General features: G+C 37.0%; 1 pseudogene; it reads right to left on the bottom strand.

Moving 5' to 3' along the window:
• Positions 1-18,335: 18,335 nt before the first annotated feature.
• LOC103566192 (small ribosomal subunit protein uS2 pseudogene) lies at positions 18,336-19,037 on the bottom strand (annotated as a pseudogene).
• Positions 19,038-19,297: the final 260 nt, after the last annotated feature.

The following is a 19,297-nucleotide window of genomic DNA, read 5'->3' as shown; positions in this document are numbered from 1 at the left end:
ATAGCTCATTTCTTTTTAGCACTGAATAATATTCTATTGTCTGGATGGACTCCAGTTTATTTACCCATTCACCTACTGAAGGGCATCTTGATTATTTCCAAGTTTCGGAAATTATGAATAAAGCTGTTATAAACATCCATGTGCAAGTTTTTGTGGGGACTTAAGTTTTTCAGTTCATTAATGCGGGATCATATGGTATGAGTAAGCATAGTTTTCTAAGAAATTGCCAAACTCTTCCAAAGTGGCTGGACCATTTTGCATTCTCACCAGCAATGAATGAGATCTCCTGTTGCTGCACATCCTCGCCAACGCTTGGTGTCAGTGTTTTGGATTTTGGCCATTCTAATAGGTGTGTAGTGGTATCTCGTTTTAATTTGCATTTCCCTAACGACATATGATATTGAGCATCTTTTAATATGCTTATTTGCCATCTATCTTTGGTGAAGTCTATTCGTATCTTTGCTCATTGTTTAACTGAGTTGTTTGGTTTTTTATTGTTGAGTTTTGAGAGTTCTTTGTATATTTTGGATAACAGTGCTTTATCAGATACATCTCTTGCAAATATTTTCTTGTAGTCTGTGGCTTGTCTCCTCATCTTCTTGTCTTTTGCACAGTGGAAATTTTTAATTTGAACGAAGTCCAGCCTATCAATTATTTCTTTCATGGATCATGTCTTTGGTGTTATATCTAAAAAGTTATTGCCAAACCAAGATCATCTAGATTTTCTCCTATGTCATCTTCTAGGAGTTTTAAAGTTTTGCACTTTACCGTTAAGTTTATGATTTACTTCAAGTAAATATCTGCAAAGGATATAGGTCCAGACACAGTTTTCTCTTTTCTCTTTTCTTTTTTTGTCTTTTTTGCATGTGGCTCTCCAGTTTTTCCAGCACCATTTATTGAAAAATCTCTCCTTTCTCCATTGTGTTACCCTTGTTCCTTGGTCAAAGATCTGTTGACTATATTTGTTTGAGTCTATTTCTCAGTTCTCTATTCTGTTCCATTGATCCATCAGTCTAGTCTCTCATCAATACCACAGTCTTTGTTACTGTAGCTTTATAGTAATTCTTGAAGTTGGGTAGTGTCAGTCCTCTGACTTTGTTCTTCTCTTTTAATATTGTGTTGGCTATTCTGGGTCTTTTGCCTCTCTATATAAACTTTAGAATCAGTTTGTTTATATCCATTGTTTATATGTGGGATTTTGATTGGAATTGCATTGAATCTATAGTTCAAGTTGGAAAGAACTGACATCTTGGTAATATTGAGTCTTCTTATCCATAAACATGGAATACCTCTATATTTACTTACTTATTCTTTCATCAGTTTGTAGTTTTGCTCACATAGATCTTGCATATATTTGTTAGATTTATATTTAAGTTTTTCATTTTCTTGGGATGCTATTGTAAATGGTATTGTTTTTAATATCAAATTCCACTTGTTTATTGCTGGTTTTTAGGAAAATGATTGGCATTGTATATTAACCTTGTATCCTGCAACGTTGCTATAATTGCTCGTTAGTTCCAGGAGGTTTTTTTTTGTTGATTCTTTCAGCTTTTCTATGTAAGACAATCATATCATTTGTGAACAAAGATGCTTTTATTTCTTCCTTCCCAGTCTGTAAATGTTTTGTTTCCTTTTCTTTTCTTATTGTATTAGTAGGATTTCCAGTATGATGTTGAAAAAGAGTGGTGAGAGGGGACATCCTTGCCTTGTTTCTGATCTTAGTAGGAAAGCTTCTAGTTTATAGCATTAAGTATGATGTTAGCTGCAGGTTTTTTGTGGATGTTCTTTGTCAAGTTGAAGAAGTTCCCCTCTTTTGTTCCTGGTTTGCTGAAAGTTTTTATCATGAATAGGTATTGGATTTTGTCAAATGTTTTTTTCTGCATCTATTGTTATAATCATGTGATTTTTCTTCTTTAGCTTGTTGATGTGATGGATCATATTACATTGCATTGATTTTCAAATGTGGAACCAGCTTTGCATACTTGGGATAAACCCCACTTGGTGGTGTATAATTCTTTTCATCCATTATTTGATGCAATTTGCTAATATTTTGTTGAGAATTTTGGCATCTCTGCTAATGAGAGATATTGGTCTGTAGTTTTCTTGTAATGTCTTTGTCTGGTTTTGGTATTAGGGCAATGCTGTCCTCATAGGATGAAAGGAAGTATTCTCTCTGCTTCTATGTTCTGTAAGAGATTGTAGAGATTCCTTAAATGTTTGGTGGAATTTACCAGTCAACTCATCTGGGCCTAGTGCTTTATGTTTTGGAAGGTTAGTAATTATTGATTTAATTTCTTTAATAGATATGGGCCTGTTCAGATTGTCTATTTCTTCTTGTGTGAGCTTTGGTATATTGTGTCTTTTAAGGAATTGGTCCATTTCATCTAGGTTATTACATTTTTGGGCATAGAATTGTTTGTAGTATTCCTTTATTATCCTTTTAATGTCCATGGGACTTGTAGTGATGTCCTAACTTTACTTTCTGATATTAGTAATTTCCGACATTAGTATTGTGTCTTCTCTCTTTTTTCTTAGACTGACTAGAAGTTAATTTTATTTATCTTTTTAAAGAATCAGGTTTTAGTTTCATTGTTTTTCTCTCTTGACCTCATTTTCAATTTCACTTATTTCTGCCCTAATTGTTTCTTATTTCTGCTTACTTTGGATTTAATTTGTTCTTCTTTTTCTAGTTTCCTAATGTGGAATCTTGGATAATTGATTTTAGAACTTTCTGCTTTTCTAATATATGTATACAAGGCTATAAATTTGCCTCTAATCACTGTTTTCACTGAATTCCACAAATTTTAAGTTGTATTTTCATTTAGTTCAAAATATTTTTAAATTTCTCTTGAGATTTCTTCTTTGATTCATATGTTATTTAGAAGTGTATTGCTTAATCTCCAACTACTTCGGAATTTTCCAGCTACCTTTATATCTTGATTTCTAGTTTAATTCCATTGTGGTCTTAGAACATACATTGTATAATTTCTATTCTTTTAAATTTGTTAAGGTGTGTTTTATGATGTAGAATGTGGTCTGTCTTGCTGAAGGTTCCATGAGAGCTTGAGAAGAATGTGTATTCTAGTGCTTTTAGATGAAAGAGTTTATAGACAATAATATCCAGTCGATCCATGGTGCTGTTGAATTCAACTATGTCTTTACTGATTTTTTTGCCTGCTGTATATGTCTGTTTCTGATAGAGGTCTGTTGAAGTCTCCAACTGTACTAGTGGATTCATCTGTTTTTCGTAGCAGTTCTATCAGTTTTTGCCTCACATATTTTGATACTCTGTTGGTAGGTGCATACGCATTAAGGACTATTATGACTTCTCAGACAACTGACCCCTTTATCATTATGTAAACCCTCTTTTTTCCCTGATAATTTTCCTTGCTTTGAAGCTGCTCTGTCTGGATTCATACAGCTACTACAGTGTTCTCCTGATTAGTGTTAGCATGGGATACCTTTCTTCATCACCTTACTTTTAATCTATATGTAGCTTCACATTTAAAGTAAGTTTCTTGAAGACAATATATAGTTGGGTCTTATTTTTTGATAAACTCAGACAATCTCTGTCTTTTAATTGGTATATTTAGGCCACTGACATTTAAAGTGATTATTGATATAGTTGGATTAATATCTACCATATTTGTTACTGTTTTCTACTTATTGCCCTTGTTCTATGTTCTTATTTGTCTTCCATTCTTTTTCTGCCTTTTGTGGTTTTAACTGAGCATTTATATAATTCTGTGTTCTCTCCTTTTTAGCATATCAATTTTACTTCCTTTTTTACTTTTTTTAGTGGTTGCCCTAGAGTTTGCAATATATATTTACAACTAATCCAAGTCCACTTTCAAATAACACTATATCACTTCACGGGTAGTTCAAGTACCTTATAAAGACAAAATATTCCTAATTCCTCCCTTGCAGCTCTTGTAACATTGCTGTCATTCATTTCATTTATATATAAGCTATGATCATTGAATACATTATTGCTATTATTATTTTGAACAACTGTTACCTGTTAGATCAATTGGGAATAACAGAAATAAAAGTTTTTATTTTACTATCACTTGTTCCTTTTCTAATGCTCTTCCTTTTGTAGATATGAGTTCCTGACAAATAGAATTTTCTTTCTCTTTGAAGAACTTTAGCATTTCTTGCAAGGCAGGTTTACTGGCAACAAATTTCTTCAGTTTTTTTTTTTTGTTTGAAAAAGTGTTTATTTCTGCTTCGCTTTTGAAGGATAATTTTGCAGGATATAGAATTCTAAGTTAGTGGGTTTTTTCTCTCAACACTTTAAATGATTTTTTCTACTCTTTTGTTGTTTGTGTGGTTTCTGAGAAGTCAGATGTAATTCTTATCTTTGCTCCTTATAGGTAAAGTATTTTTCCTTCTGGCTTCTGTCAAGATTTTTTTCTTTATTTTTTATTTTCTGCAGTTTTAACATGATATGACTAGGTGTAATTTTTTGGGGTATTTATCTTGCTTTGTGTTCTCTGAGCTTTCTGGTTCTGTGGTTTGGTATCTGACAATTCAAGGAAATTCTCAGTCATTATTACTTCAAATATTTCTTTTGCTCCTTTTTCTCTTTCTCCACCTTCTGATATTCCCACACTTTTTGGATGTTCTGTTCCACTTTTTCAGGCTTTTTTTCTCTTTGTTTTTTAGTTCTGGAGGTTTCTATTGATATATCCTTAAGCTCAGAGATTATATCCTGAGCCATGTCTAGTCTACTAATGAGTCCATCAAAGGTATTCTTCATTTCTGTTACAGTGTTTTTGGTCTCTGGCATCTGTTTTTTTGAATTTCCCTCTCTCTGCTTACATTGTTCATATGATCTTGCATGTTGTACACTTTTTTCCATTAGAGCCCTTACCACATTGATCATGGTTAAATTGCTGGTCTGATAATTCCAATACTCCTCCCATATCTGACTCTGCTTCTGATGCTTGCTTTGTCTCTTCAAACTGTGTTTTCTTTTACCTTTTAGTATGACTTGTAAATTTTTGTTGAAAGCCAGACATGATGTACCAGGTATAAAGAACTCTAGTACATAGGCCTTTAATTGTGTTGTTGTGAGGTGTTGCGGGAGGGGAAGTGTTCTAAAGTCCAGTGATTAGGACTCAGTCTTTTAGTGAGCCTGTATGCCTGGGCTCTGTACTTCACAAGTTCTCATTAGTGCCCTTCCTCACATTAGGAAGGGGAGTGAGTTCTCCTTCCTAATGGAGGCTGGAGTTGGGTATTTCTCTCCCTCCAAGTCATTTAGGTTCTGATAAAACCTCAGCAGGTTAGCCTCTGATCACAGTTTCCTTTGAGGGCAAACCTTTTGTTAAGAAGAACAGAATGCTCTGGCTGACTGTAAAATGGCTACTTTCCCCCTCCCCCTGCCTGAAGCATGAGAAGATTTTTCTCCAGTCTTCACTGGGAGAACTTGATAGAGCTTCTGGAGGTAAAACTCATGAAAGTGTGAGGACACTCCCCTAAGGCTGGGCCACCTTGAAGTTTCTGATCTCTTAAACTTGCTCCTACCTAGCCTCTAGCAGTTCATCAGTTACAGTTCAGACTTTTCTCAGTGCTGGTTTGCCATGGAAGTTTCTGCTTACGGGTCTCTGTTCCAGTAAGTCATGATTCTCTGTATCTGCCTCTGTGTCTCTTCAATTTTTGGGGCTGTAGTTTGTCTTGTGACTTCAATTCTTTGATGTTTCTAAGAAGAGTTGTTGACTTTCAGCTTGTTCAGCTTTTTACTTGTTACTGGGACAGAGTAACAGCTTCCAAGCCAGACATTCAGACTATCTCCATCCTCTTTTTTCTTTTTCTCTTTTTTAATTTAATTGTTCTCTGGCACTAAAGAAACTCCAGGTTAATGTTATATTTTCCTTGCCCCCTTCATCAAATCAGCAATTTCTACAAGGAGCCCTTGCTCCTTTCATTTAAGAACCCAAGATATGGGCACTAGGTATGCTTATTACTATTGGGGTATCACTGCTTCTATGTACTCTCAGCAGACAGAGCTAGAATATATTTATATGAACCCACACTTAACTTAAACATGAGTTCATACTAATGTTTCTGACTCTAATCTAGCACCACAGAGTCCATTGTAGCATCTTCCCTCTTGCTAATTTGTAACTTATTTCTCTGACAGAGAGAAACCTAGCTCTCTACAATATATTTACTTATTTGCTCAACTCTCATATACATGCAGCTTCAGAATTGCTAAACTCTATCCCTGTTAGAACAAATTTGCTAGCTAAAGTAGTGGTTATATATAATTCATTTTGTCTTTGGCCTTATCTTATCTAGACAAAACATTGTTTTCTGGATTTATATGGGTCAGCTCCTTCCCAACCACGTTCAGTGAGGTTATGTCGTTTGTCATAGTCTACATTCCATCCTGAGTTCCTTCGACTCCAGTCAATTTTTAAAATTTGCATGTAGTAAGTCACTCTTACTGGGCTACAGTGCTAGGGGTTTTCAGAGATGCACAGAGTCACGTATCCTCTGCCATACAGAACAGTGCCATCACACTAAAAATTCCCTTGTGTGGCACTTTTGTTGTCAATGACTCCCTATACTGCCAACCCCTGGCAACTACTGAACTATTTTTCACTCCTCGTTTGACATTTTACAGAATGTCATGTAAATTAAATCATAGAATATGCAGCTCGTGAGGTCTGGCTTTGATCATGTAGCAAAATTCATCTATGTTGTTATGTGTGTCCATAACTTACTTATTTTTACTGAGGAATAGTATTCCAGGGTATGGATACACTAAAGTTTGGTTGAAGGACACTTGGTGGCTTCCAATTTTTTACAATTATAAATAAAGACACCGTAATGTAACATTCACATACAGGTTTTTGTATGAAAATTAGTTTTCAATTCTCTTCTTAAAATCTTTTCTTCTTTGAATTGTCTTATATGTCTATTCTTTTGTAGATATGCTGTTTGGATTACTCTACCTTTATAGAAAGTCTTGGAATCTCTTAGTGTGAATCTTCCAATTTTGTTCCTCTTTTGCAGAATTGTTTTAGCTCTTCTCGTTCCTTTACTTTTCCATGTAAATTTTAGTATTAGTATGTCAATATCTATAAAAAGATTTCAGAGATTTGGGAGAATTGATATCTTAATCCTTTAATCCATGGAAATGGTATATCTCATTTAGCTCTTTGATTTCTTTCATCTGTGTTTTGTAGTTTTCAACATACAGATCCTGCACATATTTTGACAGATTTATGCATAAGTGTTTTTTTCCTCTCCTTTTTTTGTGTTATTAGATTTTTGTATGAATAGGTTTTTTAAAAAAACATAAGAAGTGGGGTTCAAGATGGCAGTGTAGGAGACTCTGAACTTCGCCTTCTCTCATGGACACAACAAATTTGCCAGTACATATGAAATAATTTTCCTCTGAAAAGGACCTGAGATCTAGATGAACAGTGCCTCTAAAACAAAAGGGAAAGAGACACACCACCTCAGGCACAGTGACCCACATTTGGGAAAGTATCCCCCAAATACAGAACTTTCCCTCAAGGAGTGAAGGGATTGTGCTGCACATCTGGCACCCCAACCCTTGGGCCTGGCACCAGAAAGGCAAGCCCTCAAAATGTCTGTTTTGAAAATTAACAAGGATTAAGTCCAGGGGAACCATGGAACTGTAGGGAATGGAGAATCTGCTCTTAAAAGGTTTGTGCACAGACCCACTCACCCTGAGATCCAGCACAAAAGCAACAGTTTGAAAAGCACCAAGGCCATAAGTGAGGGAGTGCCACTTAGTAATCCTAAAGCAGCTGCTGAAGAGGCAGGAACCTGCAGTGGCTTTCTCTGGGGATGGAAGCACTGGTAGGCACCATTTTGGGTGTCCTCCCTCTAGGCTGCTAGCACTGCTGGGTGTGCCCCACACCCCACATTCCCCATGCAGTAGCTGTGCCACAACTGTGCTCCACCCACCCACACCACATCCACAACCCTGCCACAGCTGGCCAACACACATAGCCCACACAAGGGCTCTAGTGGCCAGGGAAGATATGCTTCTGAGACCCACAGATCATCTCCTACATAAGACCACTCCTTCAAGACTGGGAGAGGTAGATATTTTGCCTAATACATATAGACAAACGTAGAGAGTAAGGCACAATGAGGCAGAGTAATATGTTCCAAGCCAAAGAACAAGACCAATCCCCAGAAAAAGACTTGATGAAATGGAGATAAACAGCCTACTTGATAAAGAGTTCAAAGTAATGGTCATAAAGATGCTCACTGAACTCAAGAGAAGAATGGATGAACACAGTGAGAACTTCAACAAAGAGAGAAAATATAAGAATGCACCAAATAGATGTTATAGCTTAACTGAAAAATACACTAGAGGGGTTCAACAGCAGAATGGATGAAGTAGAAGCATGAATCAGTGAGCTGGAAGACAAAGCAATGGATCTCACCCAGACAGAGCAGCAAAAAAAAAAAAAAAAAAAAAAAAAAAAAATTGAGGGGTCAGAAGATGGGCACGGATGTTAGCTCAGAGCTAGTCTTCCTCAACACAAAGAGGAGGATTGGCAGCAGATGTTAGGTCAGGGCTAATCCTCCTCAAAAAAAAAAAAAAGAAAGAAAGAAAGGATGCCTTAAGGGACCTCTGGGACAACATCAAGTGGAATAACATTTGCATTATAGGAGTAACATTTGTATTAGAAGGTTTGCATCTCAGAGAAGAGAGAGAGAAAAGGCTAGAAAAATTATTTGAAGAAATAATGGCTGAAAACTTCCATAATCTGGGGAAGGAAACAGATATTCAGGTTCTAGGAAGACTGGAGAGTTCCAAATAAGAAAAGCTCAAAGAGAACCACACCAAGACACATGATAATTAAAATGGTAAAAGTTAAGGATAAAGAGAGAATCTTTTTTTTTTTTTTAGGAAGATTAGCCCTGAGCTAACTACTGCCAGTCCTCCTCTTTTTTGCTGAGGAAGCCTGGCCCTGAGGTAACATCGTGCCCATCTTCCTCTACTTTACACATGGGACGCCTACCACAGCATGGTGTGCCAAGCGGTGCCATGTCCACACCCGGGATCTGAACTGGTGAACCCTGGGTCGCTGAGAAGCAGAACATGTGAACTTAACCGCTGCGCCACTGGGCCAGCCCCTAAAGAGAGAATCTTAAAAGCACCTAGAGAAAAATAACTTCTTACATACAAGGGAAATCCCATAAGGCTATCAGCAGATTTTTTAGCAGAAACTTTAAAGGATGAAAGGGGGTAACATATTCAAAGTGCTGAAAGAAAAAAATTCCAAGCAAGAATTCTCTACCCAGCAAGGTTATCATTCAAAATTGAAGGAGAGACTAAGAGTTTTCCAGATAAGCAAAAGCCAAATAAATTCACTACCACTAAACTGGCCTTACAAGAAATGTTAAATGGACTTCTCTAAGCTGAAAAGAAAAGACACTAATTAATAATAAGAAAAATATAAATATAATAATCCCACTGGAAATGGTAAATATATAGTAAAGGTAGCAATCAATCACTTATAAAGCAAGGATGCAGGTCAAAAGACAAAAGTAGTAAAATTAAGTAAAATTAATTCATTAAGGGATGCATAAAATAAAAAGATGTAAAATGTGTCATCAAAAATATAAAACGTGGGGGCAGGGGAGTAAAAATGTAAAGCTTTAGAATGTGTTCAAACTTAGGTTGCTATCAACTTAAAAGAGACTAGGATATACATAGGATGTTATATGTGAACCTCATGGTAAACATAAAGAAAAAACTTATAGTGAACATACAAAAGAAAATGAGAAAGGAATCTAAACATAATACTAAAGTAAGCTATCAAACAACCTGGGAAGAGAGAAAGAGAAGAAAGAAACAGAGAAGAACTATAATGATAGAGAAGGGAACTCTTCCAAACACATTTTATGAGGCCAGCCTTAACCTGATACCAAAACCAGATAAGGACACCATAAAAAAAGAAAATTACAGGCTAATATCCTCGAAGAACATAAATGCAATTAGTTTACGACAAAGGAGCCAAGAACATACATTGGAGAAAGGACAATCTCTTCAATAAAGGTGCTGGGAAAACTGGACAGCAACGCGCAAAAGAATGAAACTAGACCACTATCTTACACCATAGACAAAAATTAACTCAAAATGGGTTAAAGACTTGAATGTAAGACCTGAAACTCTAAGACTCCTAGAAGAAAACCTAGGTGGTGATTTCCATGACATTGATCTTAGTGATGTTTTTGTGGATCTGACTCGAAGGGCAGGGAAACAAACGGAAAAATAAGCAAACAGGACTAATCAAACTAAAGAGCTTCTGCACAGTGAAGGAAGCTATAATGAAAACAAAACGACAACCTACCAATTGGGGTAAATATTTGCAAGTCATATATCTGATAAGGAGTTAATATCCAAAATTTATGAGGAACTTGTACTACTCAACAAAAACAAAAAAACAGATTAAAAAATGGGCAGAAGATCTGAAAAAACATTATCCCAAAGAAGACATACAAATGGCCAAAAGGCACATGAAAAGTTGTTCACCATCACTAATTATAAGGGGAATGCAAATCAAAATCACAACGGGACATCACCTCATAACTGTTAGAATGGCTATGACCAAAAAGACAAGAAATAACAAGTGTTGGAGAGTATGTGGTAAAACAGAACCCTCATACACTGCTTGTGGGATTGTACATTGGTGCAGTCATGGTGGGAAACAGTATGGAGATTCCTCAAGAAATTATGGATAGAAATACTATATGACCCAGCTATCCCACTAGCAGGTATTTATCTGAAGAATACAAAAACACTAATTCAGAAAGATATCTGAACCCCTATGTTCATTGCAGCATTACTTACAACAGCCAAAGATACAGAAACAACCTAAGAGTCCATCAATGGATGAATAGATAATGATGCAGTATATATGCAGTGGAACACTTTTGTTTTTGTTAGTGCTGTTGAGTCATTTCTTTTTTTTTTTTTAAGATTGGCACCTGGGCTAACAACTGTTGCCAATCTTCCTTTTTTTTTTTTTTAAAGATTGGCACCTGGGCTAGCAACTGTTGCCAATCTTTTTTTTTTTCTGCTTTATCTCCCCAAACCACCCCCGTACCCCCCCCCCCCCACCGTACACAGTTGTATATCTTAGTTGTAGGTCCTTCTAGTTGTGGGATGTGGGACGCCTCCTCAACATGGCCTGACGAGCGGTGCCATGTCCGCGCCCAGGATCTGAACCCTGGGCTGCCGCAGCAGAGCGTGCGAACTTAACCACTCGGCCACGGAGCTGGCCCCTGTTGAGTCATTTCTGACTCCTAGCGACCCTGTGTACAGCAGAGTGGAACCCTGCCTGGTCTTTTTGCACCATCCTCTATTCTGGTGCCATATCACAATTCTCCACTGTTGTTCATAGTCTTTCATGGCCAATATTTTCAGAAGTGGGTGGCCAGGTCCTTCTTCCTAGTTTGTCTTAGTCTAGAAGTGTCACTGAAACCTGTCCACCATGAGTGACCCTCTAGGTATTTGAAATACTGGTGGCATAGCTTTTAGCATCACAGCAACATGCAGCTGCCACAGTATGAAAACCAACAGATCAGGAAAAAACCCAGGCTGCAATGGTGAGACCACTGAATCTTAACCACTAGACCATAAGGACTGGCTAATGGAATACTAGTCATCCATAAAAAAGAATGAAATCTTGCCATTTGCAACAACATAAATGGATATTGAGGGTATTATGCTAAGCAAAATAATTCAGAAGGAGAGAAATATTGTATGATTTCACTCATATGTGGAATCTGAAAACAAACCAAATAGAACAAAAACAAACTTATGGATATAGAGAACAGATTGGTGGTTACCACACAGGAAGGGTTTGGGATTGGACAAAAGGGGTGAAGGGTGTCAGTTGTAGGGTGATGGATGGTAACTAGGCTTTTGGGGATGATCACCTTGTAGTATATATGGATGTTGAATTATAATGTTGTACACCTGAAACCTGTATAATAAAAAAGAGAAATCCCCTCATCAAGTTCCTATTCATTACTTGTATACAGGAATATGATTGACTTTAAAAAAGATTTGAATTGAGGTAATATTAGTTTATAACATTATATAAATTTCAGGTGTACATCATTATATTTTGACTTCTGTATAGACTGCATTGTGTTCACCACCAAAAGTCTAGCTTCCATCCATCACTATACACATGTGCCCCTTTACCCTTCTTGCCCTCCCCCGGCCCCTTCCCCTCTTGTAACACCAAGCTGTTCTCACTATTGATGTGTTTGTCTATCTTCCACATATGCATAGAGTCATATGGTAATTGTCTTCCTCTATCTGACTCATTTCACTTAGCATAATACCTTCAAAGTACACCCATGTTGTCACAAATGGCAAGATTTCATCTTTTTTATGGCTGAGTATTATTCCAGTGTGTGTGAGTGTATGTTTGTGTGTGTGTGTGTATATATACACACCACATCTTTATCCATTTGTCCCTGATGGGCACCTAGGTTGCTTCCAAGTCTTGGCTATTGTGAATAATGCTGCAATGAACATAGGAGTGCATATATCTTTTTAAGTTAGTGTTTTTGTGTTCTTTGGATAAATACCCAAAAGTGGAATAGCTGGGTTATATGGTATTTCTATTTAAAAATTTTTAAGGAATCTCCACACTGTTTTCCACAGGGATGCACCAATTTACATTCCCACCAGCAGTGTATGAGGGTTCCCTTTTCTCTACATCCTCTCCAACTCTCATTATTTTTTTGTCTTTTTAATAATAGCCATTCTAATGAGAGTGTGGTGATATCTCATCATAGTTTTGATTTGCATTTCCCTATTAATAGAGATGTTGAATATCTCTTCATGTCCCTGTTGGCTATCTGTATATCTTCTTTGGAAAGATTTGTGTTCATATCCTCTGCCCATTCTTTGGTTAGGTTTTTGTTTTCTGTGAGGAAGATTGGCCCTGAGCTAACAACTGTGCCAATCTTCCTCTATTTTGTTTATGGGTCACCACCACAGCGTGGCTTGATGAGCACTGTGTAGGTCTGCACCTGAGACTCGAACCCATGAACCCCGGGCTGCCAAAGCAGAGCATGCGAACTTAACCACTACGCCACTGGGCTGGCCCCAGGTTGGTTTTTGTTGTGGTTGTTGTTGAGTTGTATGAGTTCTTTATATTTTGGATATGATCTCATTATTAGATATATGATTTGCAAACATTTTCTCCCAATTAGCATGTTGTCTTTTTGTTTTGTTAATGATTTCCTTTGCCGTGCAAAAGGTTTTTAGTTTGATGCAGTCCCATTTGTTTACTTTTTCTTTTGTTTCCTTTGCCTGAGGAGACATGATATTCAAAAAGATACTGCTAAGACCACTGTCAAAAAGTATACTACCTATGTTTTCTTCTAGGAGTTGTGTGGTTTCAGTTCTTACATTCAAGTCTTTAATCCATTTTGAGTTAATTTTTGTGTATGGTGTAAGATAATAGTCTGCTTTCCTTCTTTTGCAGGTGGCTGTCCAGTTTTACCCACACCATTTATTGAAGAGACTTTCTCCATTTTATGTTCTTGGCTCCTTTGTGGAAAATTAGCTGTCCATAGATGTGTGGGTTTATTTCTGGACTCTCAATTCTGTTCCATTGATCTATGCATCTTCTTTTCTGCCAGTACCATGCTGTTTTGATTACTATAGATTTGTAGTATATTTTGAATTCAGAGAGTGAGATACCACCAGCTTTGTTCTTTTTTCTCAGGATTGCTTTGGCTATTCAGAGTCTTTTGTTGTTCCATATACATTTTAGGATTCTTTATCCTATTTCTGTGAAAATGTCACTGGGATTCTGATTGGGATTGCATTGAATCTGTAGATGGCTTTAGGTAACTTGGACATTTTAAGTATGTTTATTCTTCGAATTTATGATCATGGAATATCTTGTCCTTTCTTTATATCTTCAGTCTTTCAACAATGTCTTATAGTTTTCAGTGTACAGGTCTTTCACGTCCTTGGTTAAATTTATTCCCAAGTATTTTATTATTTTTGTTGTGATTGTAAATGGGATTGAATTCTTGATTTCTCTTTCTGCTAGTTTGTTAGTGTATAGAAATGAGACTAATTTTTGTATGTTGACTTTGTAATCTGCCATTCTACCGTATTCAATAATTATTTCTAATAGGTTTTTGGTGGATCCTTTAGGGTTTTCTATATACAGAATCATGTTATCTGCAAGTAGATAAAGTTTTACTTCTTACTTTCCAATTTGGATCCCTTTTACTTCTTTTTCTGAAACTTCCAATACTATGTTGAATAAGAGTGGTGAGAGTAAGCATCCTTGTGTTGTTCCTGTTCTTAGAGGAATAGCTTTCAGTTTTCACCATTGAGCATGATGTTGGCTGTGTGTTTGTCATATATGGCATTTTTAAGGTGTACTTTCCTTATGCATCTTACTGATAGTTTTTATCATAAATGGATGTTAATCTTGTCAAATGCTTTCTCTGCATTTCTTAAGATGTTGATGTGATTTTTATTCTTCATTTTGTTAATGTCGTGTATCACATTGATTGATTTGCAGATGTTGAACCATTCTTGTGTCCCTGGAATAAATCTCACATGATCATAGTATATTATCCTTTTAATGTATTGTATTCGATTTGCCAATATTCTATTGAGGATTTTTGCATCTATGTTCATCAGTGATATTGGCCTGTAATTTTCCTTTTTTGTGTTATCCTTTCTGGTTTTGGCATCAGGGTAATATTGATCTCATAAAATGGGTTAGGAAGCATCCTGTCCACTTCAATTTTTTGGAAGAGTCTGAGAAGTATAGATATTAAATCTTCTTTGAATGTTTGGTTTCACCAGGGAAGAATTCATCGGAGAAGCTGATTTATCCTGGATTTTTGTTTTTTGGGAGGTTTTTAATTACTCTTTCAATCTCTTTACTTGTGATTCATCTATTCAGATTCTTTATTTCTTCTTGATTCAGTTTTGGGAGGTTGTATGATTATAAGAATTTATCCATTTCTTCTAAGTATCCAATTTGTTGGTGTATAGTTTTTCATAATATTCTCTTATAATCTTTTGTATTTCTGTGGTATCCATTGTAATTTTTTCTCTTTCATTTATGATTTTATTTGGTCCTTCTTTTTTTTTTTCTTAGTGAGTCTAGTCAAGGGTTTGTCAATTTGTTTATCTTTTCAAAGAATCAGCTCTTAGTTTCATTGATGTTTCTATTGTCTTTTTAGTCTCTATTTCATTTATTCCTGCTCTGATTTTTATTTCCTTCCTTCTACAGACTTTGGACTTCATTTGTTCTTTTTTTCTAGTTCTTATTGTTAGATTATTTGATATTTTTCTTGTTTTTTAAAGTAGTCCTGTATTGCTACATACTTCCCTCTTAGAACTACTTTTGCTGCATCCCATAGGTTTTGGTATGTTTGTGTTTTCATTTTCATTCGTCTCCTGGTATTTTTTGATTCCTCTTTTGATTTCTTTGTTGATCCAACAGTTGTTCAGTAGCATGTGATCTAGCCTCCAGATATTTGTGACTTTTGCAACTTTCTTCCTGTAGTTGATTTCGAGTTTCATACCACTGTGGCTGTAAAGAGGCTTGATATTATTTTAATCTAAATTTATGGAGACTTGTTTTGTCTCCTAATATATGATCTATCTTTGAGAATGTTCCATGTGCACTTGAGAATGTGTATTCTGTTGCTTTTGGATGGAATGTTATATATACATTAAGTCCACCTGGTCTAATGTTTCATTTAAGGTCATTGTTTCTGTGTTGACTCTGTCTGATGCTCTATCCATTGATGTTAGTGGGGTATTAAAGTTCCCTACTATTATTGTGTCACTGTTAATTTCTCCCTTTAGGTATGTTAATATTTGCTTTATATACTTTGGTGCTCCTATGTTAGGTGTACACATATTAAGTGTTATGTCTTATTGGTGGAATGTCCCCTTTATCATTACATAATGTCCATCTTGTCTCTTATCATTTTTGGCTTTAAGTCTATTTTGTCTAAGTATGGCAACACCTGTTTTATTTTGCTTGCTATTTGGAGTATTATCTTCTATCCCTTCACTCTGAGCCTATGTTTGTCTTTAGAGCTGAGATGGGTCTCCTGAAGGCAGCATATTGGTGGCTCTTGTTTTTCAATCCATCTATCCACTTTTGTGTCTTTTGATTGGTGATTTCAAACTACTTACATTTAAGGTTTGACATATGGATTATTGGTATATGAGGGCTTATTACTGCCACTTTATCTTTTGTTTTCTGGTTGTTCTATATTTCCATAATTTCTTTTCCCTTGTATTTCTGTCTGCCATTTCAGTTTGGTGATTTTTCTGTGATGTGTTTCTCAGTTTCCTCTTTTTTTTTTTTTATTTTTAATGTTTCATGACTCTGCTCTGAGTTTTTGTTTTGTCGTTACCATGTAGTTTGTATAAAAGATATCATAGATGAGATGGTTCTTTTTCTGCCAATAGCATCTTATCTCCATTTGCCTATGCAGGTTCCATCCTTTTCCTGTTCCCCCTCTATGTTTATGTTGTCGCAAATTATCCTTTTCTGTATTGTGAGTTTGTTACCAAATTAAAATGGTTATAGTTATTTTTGATGCTTTCTTTCCTCCAGCCTTTATAATTAATTGTTTTCTAACCTATTCTGATATAGAGTTGCAATTTTCTGATTCTGTCTATCACCTTGCTCAAAGCTGTGTATACCTTTGTTATTTTGTTTCAGGTAGGAGGGCTCCTTTCAACATCTCTTGTAAGGCAGGTCTGGTGGCAATGAACTCCCTCAGCTTTTGTTTGTCTGGGAAAATATTTATTTCTCCTTCAAATCTGAAGAATACCTTTGCTGGATAGAATATTCTTGGCTGACAGTTTTTAATCTTTCAACATTTTGAATATATCATTCCAGTCTCTCCTGGCCTATAGAGTTTCTGCTGAGAAATCCGCTGATAGCTTAATGGGGGTTCCTTTTTCTAAGTAATTTTCTTCTTTCTGGCCACTTTCAATATTTTGTCTTTGTCATTGACTTTTGGCAGTTTTAATATAATGTGCTTTGGAGAAGGTCTCTTTGTGTTGAGACAACTAGGTGTTCTATTGGTTTCATGTACTTTTATATCCAGTTTCTTCCCCAGGTTTGGGAAGTTCTCAACTATTATTTCTCTAAATAAGCTCTCTGCTCCTTTCTCCCTCTTCTCCTTCTGAGATACCCATTATCCTTATGTTGCTTTTCCTAATTGAGTCAGATACTTCCCATAGAATTGCTACATTAAAAAGCAAATCTTAGTTCTCTGTCCTATTCCACCTGAATCATTTCTAGAGTTCGATATTCAAGCTTGCTAATTCTATCTTCCATATTACCTGCTCTATTTTCAATACTTTCTACTTTATTCTTCAGCTCATTAATTGTATTCTTCATTTCCAGAATTTGTGTTTCAACCTCTTTGGTGAAGTACTCCTCCTGTTCATTAATTTGATTTCTGAGCTCAGTAAACTGTCTTCCTGAGTTTTATTGTAACTCATTATTGTAATTTCTTCATGACACCTATTTTGAATTCTCTATCAGACCACAATCTTCTGTGACTTCAAGTTTGGTTTCTGGAGAGCCATCATTTTCTTCTTGTGCTACCATGTTACTGCAACTCTTCATGGTGCTTGATGAGTTGTTCTGCTGCCAGTGCACTTGTGGTAGTAAACACCTTTCTTATTTGGATGCAGCTTTGGTTACTTTGATTCTAAGCTGATTCTTGTTGTATTTGGGAGCCTCCATTTTTCGCCCTCCACTGACTCTGCCAGAGGCATTGACAGTTCCCTCCTTGTGCTGCCTTTGCCTCTAAGATTGTTGATGCCTTGCTGCTTATATCACTGTAGTTGTGGGTGCTGCCACTGGGGTCATCAGGGTGCAAGCACCTTTGCTGCTTCTGGGGTCACCTGGATGTCATGTTACCTCAGCATGGTGGAGGGAGGTGGTGAGGTGAGAGCTGGGGTCATGCGCACCTTCACCACCTCTGGGTTTATTGGCTCTGCGGGCACCACTGACACATATGGGGCTGATGTGGGCACGTCTACTGCAGGGGACTGGGGTTGTGGGCTCCACTGTCAGTTTCCTGGCTCTCTTCACAGGCTCAGGTGCTGCTGCTCCTGGGTTAATCTGAGGGTGCTGACAGCACTACTGCCAGAGGTGCTGAGTTCTTTGGTGTTGCCACTGCTGCCAGGGACCTGGGATCTTGTGTCCATCCCCCATTGCCAGTAGGGCTGGTGTTGGTGGTGCCATTACCGGGACCTGGGTCACGTGAACTGCTGTGGCTCCTGAAGCCTCAGGTCACAGATGCCCCTTTCCACTTCTGGGGGAGAGGGTGATTGTACCCAGCACATGGGAAACTTCCCAGGTCAGCATCCACCACATCAGACCCACTTAGTGAGCTCCTTTTCTGTTGCACAGGATGGCATGTCCACCTAGTGCAGAGTAGACTCTGTGTAACAAAGAAAAATGGTAGGCACGTTAACATAATATGCCTCTGTGAGAGGATGGCGGTCAGTCCTGAGATCAGTACCAGAAGTCTCGGCTCCTGGAAGGCTGCCCAGATCTGGTAAGTGAAGGTTACAGGAGTGAAGCAGCCAGCAGTGAGTGTCTCCAGTGGCATCATCAAACTTCAGCACAGCTTTCTGGATAGTATTCATCAACAATGTGACACTGTCATCAGCTGGGTTTTCAATGGCAACAATGGCACAAAGTGCCAGCAGAAACATCTTCCAGGTTCTCTTCAGATTTATGATGTAAGTGCCTTCAGTTTTCCTTTTGTAGTTGAACTGTTCCATTTGGAAGTCAAGATTGGTGCCACCTAAGTGGGTTCCTGCTTCAAGGAACTTGAGAACATCCTCCTTCATTTGCAGGACATGAAGGGCTCTAAACATTGTGGAAGTTTCCCTTTAAGTTATGATGGGAACTCAGAACAATGCCATATCTACTCCTCTCTGGGTAGTGCAGAAAGGCCCATTTGGTGTATAGTGTAGTTCAAATCCAGTTTCCTTACTGATTTTCTGTTTGGATGATCTATCCATTGTTGAAAGTGAGGTATTAAAGTCCTCTACTATTATTGTATTGCTATTTATTTCTGCTTTTAGTTTGTTAGTATTTATATATTTAGTTGCTCCAATTTTGAGTGACTATTTTTAATTTTATCTCTCCCTGAAGAACTGACTCCTTTATCATTGTATAATGAGCTTCTCTGTCTCTTGTAATCTTCTTATTTTGGCGAGGAAGATTGGCCCTGAGCTAAAATC

Source organism: Equus przewalskii, chromosome 22, assembly GCF_037783145.1.
Source record: "Equus przewalskii isolate Varuska chromosome 22, EquPr2, whole genome shotgun sequence".
Classification (NCBI taxonomy): Eukaryota; Metazoa; Chordata; class Mammalia; order Perissodactyla; family Equidae; genus Equus; species Equus przewalskii.
The sequence above is the reverse complement of the archived record's forward strand: the minus strand, read 5'-3'. Positions and strand labels throughout refer to the sequence as shown.